At 47.8% G+C, this 17,188-nt stretch overlaps 1 protein-coding gene across 2 annotated transcripts in view; it reads right to left on the bottom strand.

The window, feature by feature from the left end:
- The window catches only part of ARMC2 (armadillo repeat containing 2), a 553,174-nt gene that overhangs the window by 273,584 nt on the left and 262,402 nt on the right, over nt 1–17,188 (bottom strand). The window lies entirely within an intron of this gene.

Here is a 17,188-nt window from a genome sequence, read left to right on the forward strand (position 1 = left end):
CAGTTTCCCTGAACCGCTGAATGGAATTACACCAACTCACTACTACACGCACCCATCATCAGAAAGATGTGCCAGCAGAGAGATCAGTCTTTCCCCATACACTCTACTACGCACACCCATCATCTGAGACAGAGGTCTCAGTGGAGAGGCTAGTCGGTTCCCATGCATCCTACTACTCACACCCGTCAACCGAGAGAGACGTCTCAAAAGAGAGGCCACTCTTTCTCCACACACCCTATGCACAACCGCCTTCTGAAAGACAGATCTCTGTGAAGAGGACAGTCGCTCAACACATACTACACTGCACGCCTGTCATCTGAGAAAGAGGTCAGTGTGGAGAAGCCATTCTCTCCACACACCCTAAAACACACACCTGTCATGTAAGAGATGGGTCTTAGTGATGAGGATGCTCCGTCTTACATACTACTATTGCCCTACGATTCTTGCAAGAGCTCTCAAGCTTCAGGGAGTAGATTCGCTGCATGGACAAGTACGATTTCGAGAGACACTGATGGAAAATTACTGAGCCCGTCACAAGGTGTTGTACGATTCCCCGAATGTCTCACAAGATCCTAATGGGGAGAAGTCGAAAAAAGGACCAAGGTTCAACCAATAGTTACCTTTTGAAATACATGGTTGAGGAAATGCTGTGATTGGGTGCACAACCAGAGATAGTTCACATGTTCTTGGAGATTTGTAGGAAAAGGAAGCCTCTTTGAGGTGTGCTCAACAGAACTGGCTTATTTTGGACGTGGGACAGACTAGTGTCTTCAGCAGCATATAAGAAATTGCTAAGTTCAGGTAATTAAACATATAGTTAATGAACTTTGTTGAGAAGTGTTAGTAAGTGCACTACTGTTGGTAAAGTTATTCTATTCAAGGTTTACTGAGTAAAACAATGTTTCTAGTAGTGTATATTTGTTAACACAGCTTCTTTTGAGAGGTAGTGATTAGCATGTAGAGAGATATCACAAAGTTTTGCACATTGAGTTGAAAAATGAAATGATACATTTGTATGTAGTTCTAAGTAAAAGAACTTCTTCTCCCTCTGTCATGACAACAGTTTTGACTTCTTCCCGGTCCAGAGGAAGTTTTATTACTACAGAACAGTCGCGGCTGGTGACATTTAAAAGAGGTGGGGCGTAAAAGTTACGGCAACGCAATTTAGCGAGCAAGCTCGACCCTAAATACTTTTATTACATGACCTTGTCATTAGAGGGCTTCGAGTCCTGCAAATATAAAATGCTAGAGCCTTCCTCTTCTGCGCGCAACGAGATCCGGGCCCCAGCTCGAAAGGACGGTGACTATTGGGGGAGGGAGGGAGGGGAATTACAGTCGGCTAAGCAGATTTGCGCACCAAAAAAGACTAGTTCAATCATAAAAGTAACCATATACATAGCACACACCACACGAAGCTCGTTTTCTTGCCGCATTCATATTTTTTTTATCTCTAGCAGTCACGGCTGGCATTACGGGCGGGTGGGGGGGGGGTCGCGCTGGGGAAGGAATGGTGGGGAGGCGAGAGGGGTTTAATGGAAATATATATAAAATACAGTAAACTTAACGTCACTGCCGAGACTCCTGCCGTCCTAGTTTCGAATTCCTGCAGCACTGTGCACATCATCAGGAAGGTGGCAGGCAGCCTCCCTCCCCCGCTGCGTTGTTGATTGGTGCGGCCGCTGCCCCACCGCGTCATTTTCTCTCTGTCTGCTGCAGCATGCAGAAAAAACAGGGAGAGTGGGCGAAGTTGCTCAAGGGCAGGGGGGAGCGGCTTTCCAACTGTTGTTAATGCTGTCTATTTGGGCGGCCTCAGCCCAAGCAAGCCACTCCCCCCTGCCTTCAAGTAACTCCGCCCACCACCAACCAGGAACTTCTGCTTTCTCGCCGTGCGAGAAGGCAGAAACAAATGGTAGTTATTACAGCAATAACTACCATTCGTTTCTGCCTTCTCGCAGGGCGAGAAAGCAGAAACGGGCGGCGCCCAAACACCCCCATAGAGGAGCCGCAACTGCTGCAGAAGCTAGGGCTGGTAGAATTTCAGACAAGCTGAAGCAAAGGTTGCAGTTTTGTTAAAAGAAGCAAATGTCCTACGAGAGAGCAGAGATCTTTCCAGGTATTCCTTCACACACTATGCGCATCTAGCAATGGTGTCCTTGAGGGAAAGTACAGTGCTCTGCACTTTCACCTCATGGGCTGAAGTTTAGATAGTTTAAAATTAGGTTGCTGTGCTACGAAATGAACACTGTTGTTTTGCCTATGGCCATTTTAAGATTGTTTATTCCTATTTTAAAAGTACCGGGGTTTCCAAGCCTGACAACGGGGAATGATGCAAGCATGTGAATATATGGAACTTCTGGTGCTGGAGAAGGAGGATGTACAGGCAAAGGAACAACACCTTTGAAATGTCTAAGGAGGCAGAGATTGCTAGATAATGCTTCTCAATAGATGTCATCTTTGACAAGGATGGAAACTGAAAGCAGGAGCTCACTTAAGTAACAGCCTGTTCCCAGGCAATCCCTGTACATGCCAAAATACTAGCTGCACTCCATTTTTAGAAACCTGGATTTTTCCAGAGTGCCCATGATCGAATGATGGGCATCTCACATGCAAGTCAATAACAGTACTTGTGCCAGGTACTCAGGTGCAACACCAGCAGAAGTATCAGTTTATCGCTTCCCCACAGTCACAGGTGGAAAGGTACTAGGTTACAAGGGAATATTATTCCATTGCTCACTTCCATCGGATAGTAGGTGTCATTTATGGCACCCAGGTGAACGCTATTTCCACTCCAACAACGGGCAAGCTGTCTGAGACACCAGGGGCTACTACACTCATTTGTATGCTGCCTTTCCAGGGTGCACAGATGGCACTTACATTGTTTGCTCTTGCACTTAAGTTGGTTGCTGTTTACTTCTGTGGTATATGGCAACTACATTTAAGTTTGACTAACCCACAGTGAAAAGGCATGTATACCTACAGAATGACATCACAAACATAGTAACTCATAATTTCACCCCTTCACATTAGACTAACAAACAGTGCACACATGTATAGAATGCCTGTATCATTCTCTAGGGAACCATATTATAACATATAACATGCCTTTGTTACAGTGAATATAAGGTATGGAATCTATCCCAATACCCCATTATGGAGTCCAACCACCCTGCCTCAACAGAGGTATAACTAGGCATACAAACATACTAGAGCCATCACTGAACACACTTTTGGTATCAACAAGCTGTGCTTCAGATGACTTGGTCATACAGGAAGGGAAGATCAGGTACTGCCCAGACATATTGTGCAGGATTTTCTTCCCTGTTGCACAACATCGCCATGGATGAGGTCTTACATGTAACCTTTACCAAGGAGCTATGGCCACATCCAGGTTCCCAAAAGTGGGACATAAAGCAGAGGTCAGACCCTGCAGGTGTGTGACCGAATAGTGGCCTCGTATTTCACCTGAGCAGCATCACAGTGGCTGGGAATTGTTGAGTTAGGGATGAATGGTGGAGTATGTCACTATCTCCATACACCACCCTAAGACACTGCTGTTGTACCTCCATGATGTCACAACCAAACTTGGAATTCTAAGTGTAATGAACATCTGCAAAGATCTCACTCACAAATTCATTCACATATTCCATCTTAAATCAAATCCATCATTTGGTCATACTTGGAATTTCCACTCAAATTAGTACACGTCACATGTAGTTTGCGGAAAATTACACATTCAACTTGGAAGAGAACATTTACACATCTTAATATACACATTCTTCTAGTTCTGTTTTCCAAAAAGTAACACGATTCTACTTTGGTTTAAGGTACCACTACGGTGACATTTAGAACCCCAGACATGTGTTTCACTTTGGTTTATTTATTTTCTTTTGTAATTCATCTATGTGGTAGATTTCTCTGCCTATGCTATCTAAGGGAACTCTAGATCAGAAATACCTGCACTGGCAAACAAGCAACAAACGGGAAATTACATATAGGAACAAGAAGGAGGCAATTCTTGAGCCATTGAAGGACCATCACAGAATCCTCCTCAATCTTACTGCTCCACGTAATGTGGAAACCAAATGAGATTGGCTAAATGCAGAGAGGTGCCCCAGTTTCTCCCAGGAGGTACTGGAGGTAATCAGGCAGGGTTTCTTCAATAATACCCTAATCTTCACAGGGGGCTAGACACTCAGCTGAGCAATGCACACACATGGCAATATGGAAAGACATCATCAGGAGCAGCATTGCAGAGTGTGTTCACAATCTTGGAGCCAGGGAGTTCTGCAAGCAGTGGGAGGACTTCCAGCAATAAGCATGCCTGAAGGCACAGGATGTACTTGGGTAGGCCATTTTGCCTTGTGCTCTATTGCCTTTTGCGACCTCTGTGCCATCTCTTTTGCCTTGTGCTCTTCTGCCTCTCCTACATATTGTGTCAACTCTTTGTGTCTTTTGCTTTGTGCTCATTTGCCTCGTCTTGTTACCGTTGTGCCATCATGTCAGGTTTTGTGCCATCTCTTTGTGACTCCTTTCGCTTTCCTCTTTGTGCCCATCCCGCACTCCGTTTTCCACCTCTTGTGCCTCCTTCCTCCACCTGCTCCCTATCCACTCCATTCTACTCATGCTAAGCTTCACCAGTCACCCCATGCCCTCTGCCCCTCTCCCAGTACCTACTTCATGGTGGCCACAGCATGCATGCACTGCAAGAAAAGGGAAGTCTGTCTGTCCCTGTTCACACCTGGACCATGCCCAGTACCATGAACACTTGTCTAGCCACTCCCCAGCAGAGTACATCCAGTCTCTCAAACCTAGATGACAATCTCCATACTGTTGTTGCACTGCACCGCACTATAGAGAAGGAGGAGCATTTCCTTGCACCCACTGCCAATTCGCGTGAAGAAACTCATCAACCACACAAACATCGCCAACATACATCCAGCCTAAACCCAGCCCACCACCAACTTCCACTGGAAGATATGCACCCAATGAAATACTATCATGCATGCTCCTCAACATCTGCTAACTCAGCAAACACACCACAGAAATCTGAGACCTACTTGACAATGACATCTAAACATCCTCTTCCTTATGGAGACATAGGATACAAGATCGCCAACACAAGCTTGGAGGAGGAATCACAATTATTTTCGAGGAGATCATCAACTACGCCACAGAGAATGTGACCCCCTACATTAAGTACCAGCATTTCAAAATGTGAATCTCGGCTAACTTCACCTTGAACGGAACCTTGGTTTACTGATCACCCAGACCACAAGCAAACTTCACCAATACATTGGAAACCATTGATTCCAAAGCCTACATCCACATAGTTAACCTCAATTTCCAACTGGAAGACTGAACTAACCCCAAACCAGCCACACTTATTGAAAGTCTAGGAAACCTCAGAGTGGTACAACCTATCGCCAGGCTATGACACTTTGCCGGACACATCCTCAACCCAGGCTTTGCCTCATTCAACAGCATCAAGATCACTACAGCCACGCCATTGTTAACTTACAGATCGACATTCCACACCACAAAAAACCCACCACCACAAGTCCAGTCAGTTACAGTAGGAACAGCATCATGGAATCAGACAGACCATACCCTACGCCTGAACTGACTCAACCCTGTTGGTGAACTAGCCAGCGACATGAACCTGTTTGACAAGTGGACCACAGACAGCGCAGAGTCTCTGGCACCCTGCAAACATCAACACCAGAATAAAACTCAGAAGAGGGCCAGCTGGGACACAGACAAACTCTGATAATCCAAAGGATACTGCAAACAGCTGAAAATGGAAATGGAGAACCAGTCAGGAAGAAACTGACACGACCACCTTCGAAGAGGCCCAAAGACATTACCACCAAAAAATCAGAGAAATCAAGTAGACAGCACCAGCTGAGCACACTGAACGCAGCTCCAACAACAGCAAAGAGATCTTGGTTATCGTCAAGGACATCACAGTACCAGCATTCACCACCAACAGCATCACCCCTTCCCAAGACTTATGTGACAACCTATTGGAATTTTTCAGGAACAAAATCAAAACTATCTACAACCACTAAGACCCTCAACCGAACCCCAGCAGCCTCAACTCTAGTCTATCCATGGAAAGCTCAGGAAACACCTTGACAATCACCACTGAAGAAACAGCCAACATGATAATAACCATCTACTCCGGAGCCCTGACGGACCATTCCTGGACCAAATCTACCACATGAGCACCTCCTTGATCAGCAAAGCATCCTGAACAACTTAATTACCATAGCCACCTTGCCAGAAGCCAGGAATTATGCAGCAGTCGATGCACTACTTAAAAACCTTCGGCAGACCCCACCCAGTTAGCAAACTACCGCCCGATCTCCCTGCTACCATAACCAGCCAAGGTCATAAAAAAGCAATCAAAAAGAAACACATCAACCACCTCGACCTACACTGGCTCCTGAACACCACTCAATCAGGTTTCAGACCCAATTACAGCACCGAAACAGCCCTCATCACTGCAACAGAGGACATCAGAATAAGCCTTGACTGAGGGGAAACATCCACTCTCATTCTGCTCAAACTCTAGGAAGCCATTGACACAGTCTCTCACTCCACCCTGATCAGAAGACTTCACAATACAGGAATACAAGGTCCAACCCTCAAACAGATCTGCTCCTTCCTAACGGAAAGCATCCAGAAACTCACCATGCCAGTCTAAATGTCAGAAGCCAGGAAACTAATCTGTGGAGCCCCCAAAGGATCATCTCTAAGCCCTACCTTCATGAGTCCAGTGGACGAATTATCAGGTCACACAGTATCAACATTCTTGCCTACGCAGACAACACAACTGATACTCTCCCTTACAAACAAGACACTTGTGACAAGAACCAACTTTGCCACCTGCATGACCGCAGTTGCTACCTGGATGACATCCAACTGCCTCAATCTCAACACAGACAAGACCAAAGTTGTGATTTCCAGAAATAAAACCTCTCTGAGGAACTCCACCTATTGGCCAGCAGACCTAGAACGCACTCCCACGCCTACCGCCCATGCTAGAAACCTAGCAATCATCTTACCTGACAAGCTCAACAAGATAGCCCAGGTCCACTCGGAGACCTACATGTGTTTCCATATCCTAAGGATGCAGCGAAAAGTCTTCAAGTGGCTTCCAGAAAATGTGAGGAAAAAGGCTTATATGCAGCAGACTTGACAACGGAAACACACTCTCCGCCAGAATCACCAAACAGCTCTTGAACAGACTCCCGGTCATCCAGAACACAGCTGCAAGACTCATCTGCAACCTACCATGCCACTCCCAGATCACACCACACCTCAGAACTTCATTAGCTCTCCATACAGAAACGCACTCAATTGAAACTCCTCAAGAACTTATACAAAGCACTACACAACATGTGCCCCACTTTCCTAAACAGCTGCATACATTTTCATCATCCCACCAGACACCTCCAGTTGGCGGACTCTCACTTGCACACATACCCTGCATGCAGAGAAGTAGAGCAGGAAGCAGCATCTTTTTGTACATCTCTCTCAAAGCATAGAATTACCTCCCATAGAACAGCAGGGCCTCCTCATCGCTTCTTGAGTTTTGCCAGAAGCTGAAGACCTGGCTCTTCAAATAAACTCTTGGAAATCCCATGCCTACCCACCTGCAAAGTGCCTGGATATCTTCATGGGTGATTAGTGCGCCATACAAATACCAATAACATTACATAACTGGGTATCCTCTTAGCCCCAGGCTCCCCCACAGCACAGATGAGTCTTTGAAACTGCTTGGCCAATCCTTCTTGCTCAGGTGAAGGCACCTAAGCAGTAGCAATGTAGTAAGTCTTACCATATACAAAATGTAATATTATTTCTGTGGACTATGCTTTTTTGATGTCATGCCTCACGTTTATTGTGTCTTAATGTCCATGTTGTCTTTGTTACATGTTCTCATCAAAATTGTGTAGTTGAAAGAATGTTGTTAATGTAACAATTCCTAAAACACTTATTTGTGTTGCATATTAAAAATCTGTTATGTCGCTGGTTAAAAACAGGAATTCAGTAATGATAGTCATATGTCATGTTTTATGAATGCTACGGTAACCATAGTCATATGGTCCTATTGATATGATTGATTCAATAATGATAAGTTCCCATAATACCTATAATCTGGAACATGACTGACACACTGCAGATTGTGTGAAACACATCTTGCCCATTTTCACGTAGATTTACACAAAACGGTAATTGTCAAGTAATGTACACAGAAGTATCCACCACCACTAGCTAAGTTAGACATGCTGTACCAATTTGTCATTCTGTTTGACCTTCAAAATGCTGCCTGTTCCTGTGTACATCATAAGTGAACGTAAATGTGACATCGCTTTACTAAGTCAAGGCATCCCATATGGTAAGGTTATGTTTCTGTATGTAGATCATAGGCAAAGTAAAATGATCCTTTGGAAATTAACATGTGCTTCAGCTGCACCTTTGTTAACCAATCACCCACTGTTAAAAGTAGCATTTGCGAATTATAACCTTGCAAGGCAAAGGGGAGTGCGGTACATGACAATGTCATTCTTCATCACATTTAATATTGTAATGATGATGCATTTTCATGTAGTGAGCATATGTACTCAGGATTCCTTTCGTTTCTCACCTTTCTTTTTCAGTGGGCAGAAAGGCTTATGTGGGGAAATGTGGGACCAGGGTAGAATGAGAGAAAGGACCTTGCCACTGTGGGACACAGGATGCTTACACTGATGAGAAGGGAGAATCAACTGGGAGGGAGTGTGGTCCCACTCAGACAGTCACTCACTCTCAAGAGGTTATTCATACCACTGAAAGGGTGGTTGCCCGGGCACCACATTCCACGAGGAGTCAGATGATGGACACATATTGCCCCAGAAGAAGGGAAATTGGTGGTGTTGCAGGAGCAGGCCTCTCCTTGACTGGGGCCTAAAGCCATCCCTCCAAACTTCGAGTGGCCCACAACAACAGGGTCTGCACATATACTTTGTAATTCCTTTCCCTGCTCCAAGTGTCTGTCTTCAATATCATTTGACTAGGGCAACTTCTGCCTCTGAAACTTTTGATCAATCACTCCCACCCAGTTCCCTGAGTATGTCACCATGGCTGTTATCTAGGAAGCCATAAGGAAGCAGATTGCTACTCATAAGGCCATCTTCAAGATGTCAGTGAAGTGGTACAGCCCTGTCAAAAGCAATGCATCTTGCGTTAGGTAATACATTTTTGGTAATGTCCCTATAATACTGCACTGACTATGATTGACATTCAAGTTAGGGGCTCACACAGCTGACCAGATTAGTCTGGGCATTGAACCGTGTCCTAAAGAGCCATGCCACAGCCAACACCCCGTCAAATCTCTTCCTCTGTTACACTGATATGTGGCTGATCAGCTTAGCCAATTAGAGGTGATGGGAAGCCTTCTGGGCAAAGCTTCACTCAGCCTTCATGAAGGGTTGCCATGGAGCTGCCCTCCCCCTCCTGGTAACACTGTAATTTAGGAATTCAGCACAGCATTCAGCACCGCACCTCACCTCATACCACCTACACAGTTTATTTCCCTCTCCATGCCTTGGATGGGTTGCACTGAGCTCAGGTAACTACTGGCTCCAACGGCTCTTCACACTGTCTCTGTTTCTCACTCACAAGCTCTGCTCTTTCAACCAAGTCTGATAGCAGTGCTAAGAAGTAGGTGCTCAGGGTCATGAACAGTTTGCATACTGCTCAGTCTCTCCCCTGGGGATGTTGGATGTCTCTTTCATACTCAGCCTGTCCCTTCAGACCCCTATCTCCCAGTCTGTGGAGCTGGGACACCACATCTGAAGCTGGCCCACTGGTCATATTCAAATGGCCAGTACATCATCTGCCTTGATGTGACACTGTCAGCACTTGAGGAGGAGACCCAGGGCAGTCACAGAAGCATCATAGAGTATGGAGCTAAGCCAATCTCTCAACCTGCCACACAACCCTAGCTGAGCTACTTCATGTGTCATAACTGCCAATTGGCTTTGTCGTCTTTTAGACCTTTAACAAGTCCTCAGCTTGACATTTTAGCCAACATCATCATACATATTGGGCATTTTAAGTGAAACTCACAAAATGAAATTACTACTCCCAGAATTCAACAGGATGTAGGTTAAAAGGTTAGAACTAGAATAAGGTCTCACACAGGATAAAGTACAGCTTAGTAAGTACACATTAAATAACGTAGAGCTTTTCAAATGAAAAGAGGCAGTAGCCCTAACTAGGAACAGAAGTCACCAAGACTTGGGAGAGTGGCAGAGAGAGAGAGAGAGACAAAAAAAGATAAAAGTGGTACAACGGGTAGAAAGAGGGAGAAAACAAAAGGAAGAGGGTGAGTTGGTTGCTTTTCCCTCCTCTGTGGCAACTGTGGTTCCAGAAGCGGCACGCAGAGGTTGGTGAAGTCTTTGCCGTCCCTTAGACTTCAGAACAGGAGGCACGCTTTACTTCAAGCCCTTGGAGATACTCCGCACCAGTAAAGAAAGTTTAGCCCAGTCCTTTACCTGCCTAAGGCAGAAGTAGCAACTGCAAAGGGACAGTACTCCTCCTGGCAGCTCTTTCAGCTCTTCTTCGTGGCAGGTTCCTTGATTCCAGCGAGTATCTCCCTGAGACATCCAACAGGAGGCAAGCTCTACTTCAAGCCCTTGGAGAAAACTTTAACAGCATGATGAATATACAATCCAGTCCTTTCGTTGCCTAAGACAGAAGCAGCAAGCAGCAGGTAAACACAGCATAGCACGGAGCAAAGTGGCAGTTCCTCTTGACAGCTTTTTCACCTCTTCTTCCTGGCAGGTTCCTTAGTTCAGCAGTAATCTAAAATACTAGAGTCTGGGCCAAATTATTTATATAGCAAATTCCTTTGTTCTCTTGGTGCAGAGAGGCTCTGTGCTCAACAAAAACCAGTCTGTCCTCTCTGGTCTAGCTTCCCCGCAGGAGGTGGAGACCTCATTGTCCAAGGCAGACAGGGCCTATTTAGGTGCAAGGGAAATCTACTCCCACCACTCTAAATGCAGACCAGGCCTATTCAGGTGCTAGTGAAAACTCCTCCCACTACTCTGAATGCAGTCCAGGTCTATTCAGCCCAGCCCTGACTCATTCAGGAAAAGCTGGACACCCATCGCCCCCACCCCACAGTCGCCGCCTGAGAGGATGCACATCCCCAGCACCTGTCACTCCAAAGCCAGACAGTCAATCCACAAACCAGAGGAGGCACACAGAATGGCTAAGCAAGAAAAAACCCAATTTCTAAAAGTGGTATTTTTAAACACACAATATAAAAATTTCTTTACTAAAAGATGCATTTTTATATTCGGAGTTCAGGCATACTAAATGACATCTTTCTATCTCGTCCCAATGGGAAGTTATATTTATAAGATGTTATAAATAAACTCCCATTCCATCCTAATGGACAGATAGCCTTTCAATAGTGAAAAACAAAATACATTGTATTTCACTATCAGGACATGTCACACACCTCAGTACATGTCCTACCTTTCACATACACTGCACTCTGCCCATGGGGCTACCTTGGGCCTACCTTAGGGGTGTCTTATATGTAAGAAAAGGGAAGATTAGGGCCTGGCAAGTGGGTGCGTGTGCCAGGTCGACATGGCAGTTACAAACTGCACGCAGACTCTGCAGTGGCAGGCCTGAGTGACATTTAGAGGCTGCTCATGTGGGTGGCACAATCAGTGCTGCAGGCCCACTAGCAGCATTTGTTTTACAGGCCCTGGGCACACACAGTGCACTGTACTAGGGACTTACCAGTAAATCAAATATGCCAATCATGGAATCACCAATCCATGAACACAATTTACAGGGGGAGAATATGCACTTTAGCACTGGACAGCAGTGGTAAAGTGCCCAGAGTCCTAAAACCAACAAAAACAGGGTCACAAACAGGAGGCCAAACAGCAAAAAGTCTGGGGATAAACCCGATGAAAAAGCAAAGCTAACACAACCCCCTCCCAACCTAAAGCCAGGGTAGACTAATCCATCCCTTGATGGACTTCCCTGCTTGGGGCGATAGAACATAGAGCTGACCCACAACACTGGGGGCAAGTTCTGGTTCTATGCCTTGCTGAACCCAGTTGGGTCCCTCTATCCATATTCTCAGGGCCCACTAAGCTAACCCATTGCGAACCCTTCTCCTCAACTGTGGACACCATCTGTGCAGCCCTTAACCTTAGCTTGCTCACAGGTGTGCCCCAACAGGCAGACAGTACCCACATTGGGCAACACAGTAGTGTGGCCCCACTTCACCCCCAGGGTGTGACTCCAGTCCCCTCCCCAGGGGCCCCTCTGTCTGCCAGGACAGCAAGCTGCAGTGGCTACCGAAATCTGTTGGTGACGAGAGCCAGGCCTCATGCCTCCCAGGGCTCTATAACCTCTGTGACTTCTGAGAGTGGGGGCTGTAGCCCCAGGGGCCTGGCAATCTTTGCCCACTCTCTCCTGTCAGGTCAAGGATGACATCCTAACACTGACCTACCAGCCCAGGGTCTGTACCCAGAGACTAGACAGGAGACAGGGGTGGGCTCCCCCACATTCTGTCCTCCTCCCTAGGGCTCTGCACCCTCCCACCGGCAGTGGAATCTCCAGATTACAGAACTGTCAGTGCACATGTCGCAGGCATCCTGCACAATTCACTCACAAGTTCAGTGGTGCTATCCAACACTAGCCCAGGGTCCATACCGTTAAGCTGGGCAGGGGTCAGGGGTGAGGCTGCCCTCTCCCTGCCCCCCCCCTTTCTTCCTGGGCTCTGCACTCACCCACCTGAAGTGGTGCCCTCAGAAGACAAACCAGTAGGGGCTCTGGTGGCATCCGCCCCTCCCTCCAGGTCAGGGGGGACACCATGAACCTAGCCCTCCAACCCACGGTCTGCACCTTCAGGCTAGACCTGTGACTGGCAACCCAGGACTTCAGGGGAAGGACGCCAACCCCTCCCCCCAAGGTAAACACATTCCTCAGGAGTTGTGCAAGAGTCTGCCTAGCACAGGTGTCCAGCCTCCTGTCCACCCAACAGAGCATGAAGACTGCCAAAAGTGGGCTCACCGGGGTCAGTCCTGGGGTGCTCTGACCTCAGAGCGGGCAACCCCTGACCCACTGGTCCTTCCACTGAGGAATGCGTCCCCCTCTCACCCCTCTCTCTGGACTCATGCGCCCTCCCCACTAAAGAGGTGCTGCCAGACACCAGGACTGGTAGGACGCTTGCTACAGACACCCCCCAGCTTACCAGACACCTTAGGATCCCACTTCAGGAATGGCCTCCCGGTACAGACCTGGGCACACACAGTGCACTGTACTAGGGACTTACCAGTAAATCAAATATGCCAATCAAGTAATCACCAATCCATAAACACAATTTACAGGGAGAGCCTTTGCACTTTAGCACTGTACAGCAGTGGAAAGTGCCCAGAGTCCTAAAACCAACCAAAACAGGATCAAAAACAGGAGGCCAAAAAGCAAAAAGTCAATGGGTAAACCCGATGAAAAAGCCAAGACTAACAGGCCCGTACACCCTGACCAATAAGACCGCTAGGTCGTCCTTTTAGCAGCGCGCCACTACATATCTGCCACCTGTATCTATGCACACTTCCTGAAGCCTGACACCTGAAGGACAGATGAGAATGCCTCTAGTGTGCGCGGTGAAGCCTGCCGCACAGCAAAGTCCCTGCATTCTGCATTGTGTCAACAATCCCGGGTGCGAAATAGGTTTCCTGCACTATTGCAATAGCCACTATGTGTCTCTGGAGATAAGCTACAACCTTTTGTATCTTCCTGCAGTCATTCAGCCCTCTGAAATTCCACCTAAAGAACCGTAGCCGAGAGTGGCCTGGAGGTGCAGACGAGCATGTCTTGAATCCTCCACCCTCAGCCCCTCTTTCCACACACCTTGTCGCACCTAACCAGGAATCACTCAAAGTCCACAGCTGCTGCCAGTGCTTAAGAGACAGCTGCCTAAAAACCATACCTGCCCCTCCTACACTCTAAATCTCCACAACTTGCATATTGATGTATATAAAACCCAGGATTCCCCCTCCCCGGTAGGTTTCAAACAGTACCAGGTAGTGCACAAACTGGGATAGATGTTGCCCGACCTAGTACCCCATGCAGCATGTAGCCTCAGGGGCCCCTATACCAAGCATGGCATGTGCGTAAGACAAAAGAAAAATAACACAAACATGATAGTCTCAGCATGATCTCTGGTACTATACGGTGCTTCGTGGCCTGGGCAAGAACGCCTAGGGCCTCAGTCAATCATAAAAACACAGTGCAGCCGCAGGAACCGTCTTACCACACTCTAGCATATGTCGCACCACCATGAGTTTGTTTCAAGTCCATAGTTGCACTCCTGGCACTGCCCAAACTCCCACAGAGGGAGGGGGCCGACTCAGAGGATCCCTCATACTGCCCCAAACAGGGATAGCGCCCCCTATGCAGAGCCGGCACAGGAGTCTCCGGGGGCAGAAGCCGAAACACCCAGCTGGGTAGAAGCCGAAGCACCCAGCCAGGCAGAAGCAAGTCCTAGTCTTCCATGTCCTGGTTGCTTCCCGCATCGCCACTGTCTGCCCTAGGGGAGGGGTGTCACACCCCCACCATCTACTTGTGCGTGGAAAACTGCTGCAGCTGCTTTTAGTCGCAGAAAATCTTTGCCTTACCGTCTACCATGACCACCAACCTTGTGGCGCACAGCATACCCGCTACCTTTTCTCTGCTGGAATGAACTGTCATCTTGCTCCCTGCATGTGAAATCTGGGTTCAGAACCTTCGCACAGAGATCATTTCATTTCTCGTGCCTTACGTAGTGCAGGATAACAATCCCTGTAATTCAACGGTGTCGCTATGATGGGGTGAGGTTTGGCACTGGGTATGGGGCAAGAAAAAGGTGGGCCCACTCCACAAAGAAGATCTCAGAGAAAGTCTACTGCCCAGGCAGATCAGATAGGAGGTGTGTTACATAGCACTCCATGTTGCATATTTTGGTGGACTCTGCGATGCCCACGATTCTCAGAATGCTCCGGCATGAGTGGGCTTACAGATCCTCCATCTTAGACTGCAACTCAAGGAGAAGCTTATCCATTTTCTTTTGGGATGCAAACACCGTGGTTCTCAGCCTCCGAAACACGCTGCTTTACCATGTCAAGGCACTCGCCATGAATGTCCAGCCTCTCTGACATCCGATCCATTCTGAAAGTCAACACTTCGATCTTGTCATCTATTTTCATAAGATTGTGTTGCATAGCTGTTCGCATCTGTTTTAACTTCATGCCCACTTCCACATCAGAATCTTCAGGCATGGACCTCTGCGTAGCAGAGCCCCCCTCATGAGCCTTGGGGGTTTTGCGGAGGTCTAACTGTAGTTCTGGCTGAGTCTTATCTGTTTTGCCCATCGTGGCAGAGAGTGACGGCAGCGCTGCCTCTGAGGCACCACCAGCATGACAGGCCGTCCGGTTTCAGACTATGTGGGAACCTCTGCTTAGGGCCTCCTTCCTCTGTGCCAGGAAGTCTGGGTTGTCTGGACAGTCTCAGTAATACTGAGTAACACTATTCACCAGTAGGTCAGCACAGACGAGAAGGACAATGTGACACAGGGATGGAGCATTCAATCACCATGCGGAGCCAATGTCAATTTCACCAAACAGGCGTCCCGCACACTTGCAACCCACCGCCAGGGGAGCAGGACGGAGCAAGTAAGAGAGCCACAGAATACATTGTGGATTGTCACCGGGACACGGCCCGGGGCTGAGATGCCAGCGCACCTCCTTGTGTGGCCAGTCCCACGCAAAGTCTCGCTCCACTGTGCACCCCCAACAGGCGACGTCCGGACAGTCTGCCAGTAAATTAGCTATGTCCCTACTGGGCCACGGCCAGCTTGGAAAGGCACAGGGCTCCACAGCTGCAGGGGGGCTCTCCGCCAGACTCAACATGCTCACTCCAGCTCACCTCCGCCGGGGAGGCCGCCCAGGGTATCTGAGCAGGTCCGTGGCAGAGGAATAATAGGTCTATATGGCAGACTGCGGCACAGAAGTCACCCAACAATGATCAAAGAGTTTTGTAAAAGTCCTGGCGGGTGTATGGGCTGCATGGTGACCCCCCCCACCCCCGTCAGTTGGAGGCCTGAACTCACCGCTATGCCCTACTCAGTGCTCCACAGCTAGATTCAGGCGTCCACAGGGCACGTTTGCAGTACTGGCCCCAGCGATGTCACAGTCAGAAATCGGGCACCTCTCTCCCCCTGCCTGCCATGCCCATCAGCCACATGGCTTCAAACGCTATTGTCTTGGGGTCCCCTGCCTCTCCGAAGCCACATCCACCGCAGGGCCCTCGACCCAGGCCCGCAGCCTCAAGCAGTGCTCAGGCAGGTGTGAGCAGCAGCTGTGATCCTTTTCACACCAGCCACTGGGCCCCGCTTCTCTGATTGCCAAACACATGTCAGGCCGAACGTAGGGATTGGTAAGCTTCTGCAGTCTCAGCTGGGAGGGCTCCGGCTGCAGGAAAGATCCACGTGTTGGGTACCTCCGAAGTCTCCAGGCACCCTGCTCCATCAGCGCGGAGGCCCGACCATGATGCAGGCCATAGGTTGATACCCAGCTGCCCAAGGACACTGAAAATCTGTTTGGGTCACAAATATCGATGCACCTGGCTTTGCTAAGTGCTGCCTAGCTATAGTGCATGACATAATGGAGCAAAGTGGCAATCAGCTTGGCTATGGGGCTTTCCTTGCTGTGTTTTGTAGAAACAATTTTGACTGCAACACTTTAACTACTGGAACACGATGGACATGGCTATGGTGTATACACTGTGGTTAATATTCTGTTTGTTGTGATTTATATACAGAAAAAATGTTAACGGAGAAATACTCTACATTTTGTCTTTCATTAATTCTCCTACTCGACTGAGTACAAAAACTATGCTAAAATTGTCCAGAGAATAGTGTGTAAAATACTTTCGGTTATCTTCATTTTTCTTAGCGTTCCTTGAGTGACTTGAGGTCTCAAAGCTCCTACAGAGAGTTAGGGTTGCTGCAACATGAGACTGGGATTAACAACATACAATGACTGCGTCTGTCTCCCACTTTGATTATCCTTACATTATTTATTTCATTACATGACTCCATTACAACAAAAACATTTGAGAAGCAAAAAAA

The sequence above is a fragment of the Lissotriton vulgaris genome, chromosome 6 (genome assembly GCF_964263255.1).
Source record: "Lissotriton vulgaris chromosome 6, aLisVul1.2, whole genome shotgun sequence".
Classification (NCBI taxonomy): domain Eukaryota; kingdom Metazoa; phylum Chordata; class Amphibia; order Caudata; family Salamandridae; genus Lissotriton; species Lissotriton vulgaris.